This window comes from Patella vulgata, chromosome 6 (assembly GCF_932274485.2).
Source record: "Patella vulgata chromosome 6, xgPatVulg1.2, whole genome shotgun sequence".
NCBI lineage: Eukaryota > Metazoa > Mollusca > Gastropoda > Patellidae > Patella > Patella vulgata.
This window is the reverse complement of record NC_065884.2, coordinates 25,879,153-25,883,091: the sequence shown is the minus strand read 5'-3', so window position 1 is coordinate 25,883,091 and position 3,939 is coordinate 25,879,153. Positions and strand designations below refer to the sequence as shown.

The following is a 3,939-nucleotide window of genomic DNA, read 5'->3' as shown; positions in this document are numbered from 1 at the left end:
CCCATTCGGGGCAGAACAGCTGGACATTAATTTCCATTTCATTTCATTTTCGACGTTTCTAATTTACAATAAAGTTTGGTCAAATGCATTATCTATATAATGAAAAAACAAATCTGAATTTATAAAGTGAATATTGCACTGTTTTATTTCAAAATATAACAATAATAATTATAATAATAATTGTAAAGCATTGCACTATAAATACAATCATAAAAGATTTAATAAAGGCCTACAGTATACATATTAAACATTATAATTATACGTACATTCTATAAATCAATTTGATGAAAGGTCTATATGTGTATGAATGTGTTATATTTCATTATACGGTCATCCATCCTTAAAGCTTGTTTGCTGTATATTACTCATGGATTTCATCCCCAACATTATTTCAGATTTTTTCCAAAACTGTTAGTAACGGGGTCGGTAGGAATCTGAAATGCAACGGATAAATTATTAGATTCCTGTAGAAATAAACTTGCTAATTGAAATAATATAAGTATCTAGTTCTATATACGTCGATGCTTGTTTAGATTATAAAATAAAAATAAATGCGTCTAATTCTCAAAAAATCGCTGTAAACCATATCCTTTGATAAAAGTCGCTGAATACAGTTTTTTAGAAGCCCACATTGGGGTCAATTTCGCAAAATACTAATGCACTAATTTCAGCAAAACTTAATACAGTAAAACTGCGTTATCTCGAACTTGGTAATCTCGATGTACAGCTGTTACAAAAATTAGCAGACCCACTCTCTAACCAACTCCTTTGATATCCAATTAGACAAATGTTAACCCCCTTTTTTTTTCTTTTTTTTTGGGGGGGGGGGGTGTTTTTTGTAAATGGGATCTTGAAATTAAACCTTACTTTGTTGACCTTGAGTTCTGGGAAGGCGATCGTGGTGCCAGAGTCGTTGTCCTTGGTTTCCAAATATTTGGTCTTGATTTCCCCACCGTTGACCTGTAGTGCCCCAAAGTTGACCTTGGTTTCTCCATAAATCTATAGAATTAATAAATTATATTAGTTGAATGTAAAGCCCAGTGTGATAGAAGTTCAGTAATGTTACGAGTTGGAAGTTTGAAAACTTTATATTTGATAACTACTACGCTTGTTACGTGCCGAGAATAATTGCAGGGTATACATTATTTTGCGTCGTTTATTTATAAGACCTAGAGTATTGTGGACTAGGTCAAGTTACGTTCACTGAATTACAGTGATCGAAAGCCCTATTTAAATTATCTACAGATAATCACAAAATTTGCGGGGATTTGGATGGCCGAATGGTTAGCGCGTGCGCGTTGTATCATAAGGCTTGTCATTGAGTAAACAGGCGAGATTCCCCGGTTTCTTGACAAGGAGTAGGGTCGCCTGTCCAACCTCGTTGGTTTTTTCCGAGTCCTCCGGTTTTCTCCCACTGATAAAGACCCCTACGCGCAAGCGAATTATTGAAATAAAATTGAACCATGTGTTAGATTGGAAGACAATATGTTACCGGAAGTTGTCTGTCTTTGATTAAACCACTGTCCACCATTGTTACCTTGGTTGTCCCATCTGTTATCACTGGTAGATCTGTATAATGATCTTTTATATCCTGTAATAGAAAATAACTTCTATCATTACACAGACAATTTCGTTTAAAAGTAAATTGGCGTATATCATCGTAAAATATTATTAAATTACGACTCATATAAAACCTATAGTATATTCACAGTGTACTGTAACTCTACTCTGTCTATAATTAGTTAATTATTGTAGGGATATTTATAATTTGATAACCTAAACAAATTATTGATATCCTTTATAAATTGCGTTTCGTAGTGAAAGGACAAGTGTCTTTTATTTTTTTAAAAAAAAGAAGAAAATAAACGTACTTCTAGGTCTGGTAACAACTCCAACTGGAACATCAAGAATCTGACCATGACCTCTAGAAAATTGATCCTGACCATTTCCTCCAAATTGACCTTGATTTCTAAGAAGGCCGTCGTGTTGCCAAAGGCCATGGTTTCCAAATACCTGGTCTTGGTTTCCCCATTGTTGACCACTATTGCCCCATCGTTGACCTCTATTGCCCCATTGTTGACCTTGGTTTCCCAATAAATCTATAGAATTAATAATAAATACTAGTTAAATCCAAAGTCAGTAATCATTTCACTATTTAACAAACAATAAAGTTGAAAGGTGTTCACTTGATTGAAATTTAACAAAACAATAAAGATGAAAACTGTTCATTTGATTATAATGTAAACGATTAAAACAAAACCCTGGGTTAAATATGATTTTTAAGTCCATGTTCATGGATATAAATTAATTTTACTTCAATCCTGTCTTATGCGACCAGCATGGCGGCGTGGAAATAACATGAAAGTATCGTGATGGTCATCCAAAACTTATGTTAGAATTGATTTTTAAACGAAAATGTTGTTATTTTGTTTATAGTCTGAAAGTTTATATAAATAGGAAAACAATATGTTACCGGAGGTTGTCTGTCTTTGATTAAACCACTGTCCACCATTGTTTTCTTGGTTACCCCATCTGTTATTACTGGTAGGTCTGTATAATGATCTTTTATATCCTGTAATAGAAGATAATTTATATTGTAATAAATAGAAATGTATTTCATTTCAAATAATTGAAATATAACGTGTGTTTTGAATGTTTTGAATTTTTTCCAAAAAGAAAATAAACTTACTTCTAGGTCTGGTAGAAATTCCAACTGGGACATCAAGAATCTGACCATGACCTCTCCAAAGTTGATCCTGGCCATTTAAACCATTGTTGAATCGACCCTGGTTTTGGAAGAAATCTCCTCGGGTTGGAATGAATTGGCTTTGTGTATCATAAGGCTGGTTGTTATACCACTGACCTTGGGTCAAATAATCTTGATTTGGATTATAACCATAACGGTTATTGAAGGGAATATATGCACCGGATGCTAGAGCTACACAGGCGCACACAAACAAAATAACGAAGCCGTTCATGTTTGCTGTCACTCAGGAAACTGTAACAGAAAACAGATAAATTACTTATATTAAGTTTACATTAGGCGTTATGTCTCGTTATGCCTTGGAGTTTCCCAAATTGCCTCTTCGAATTTACCCATATGGATTGACCATGGTTTTAGACTTGCGGCCCAACACTAGGCTAATATGATGTCAGATCTGCAGTTTCGCGAAATTCTGGTAAATATTAACAGGATAACAACATCTGAAATATGCCATGCCGTATTTTAGTTTTTCAAAACAAAACAAGGAACCCATATAATATAAGTTATATAACGAATTAAAATTACTATTGTGGGTTTCTTGTGAACAAAAGGTAAACATTGACAGCGTTCCACAGGGATCGTTATTAGGCCAAATTCTACCATGTGAATGCAATGGTGTATTGTTCTATACTCTTCAAAACTGCGGAAATGCACTGCTGCTTTTATAAGAGGTAACCAGTGTATGTTAATAACAGGCCAATTGCCTACACATGAACATAAACAGTTCGTATGGGCGGCTTATCTCACGGCCCCATTTCACTCGCAAAGAGATACACCGTCAAAAGTGAAAACGGACGTTTTTGATTTTTGTCTTAATAATAAGTAATTGCTCCACCAATCCTCAGACATTCAGCAATTCGTCGTGGCATGCTCCTAATCAACCGTCCAATCACGATTTGGGGCAATCTGACCCACTCCTCTTGCAGTGCCACGGCCAATTATTGCAGTGTTGTCGGTTGACGTTGACGTCGACGAACATGTCTCCCGATCAAATTAAACGTAACACACTAAAGCAAAGATACGCTAAACAGTAAATCTTATGCAAGAACCGATAGGATAAACCAGCAAGCGGCAGTTTTCATCAACCCTTCCTTGAAGTATCAAATTTGACAATGAACCCCTCCCACGTGTATGGTGCTATTGCGTATCGCATGTGCAGCTCAGTGGTTCTGTTA

At 35.3% G+C, this 3,939-nt stretch overlaps 1 long non-coding RNA gene across 1 annotated transcript; it reads right to left on the bottom strand.

Moving 5' to 3' along the window:
* Positions 1 to 276: 276 nt before the first annotated feature.
* Positions 277 to 2,093, bottom strand: LOC126824616 (uncharacterized). Its single transcript, XR_007681581.2, has 4 exons — positions 1,872 to 2,093; positions 1,493 to 1,591; positions 868 to 999; positions 277 to 434 (listed from the first exon to the last, which is right to left on the bottom strand). It is a non-coding gene; the product is annotated as an uncharacterized LOC126824616 (long non-coding RNA).
* Between the last annotated feature and the right edge of the window lie 1,846 nt (positions 2,094 to 3,939).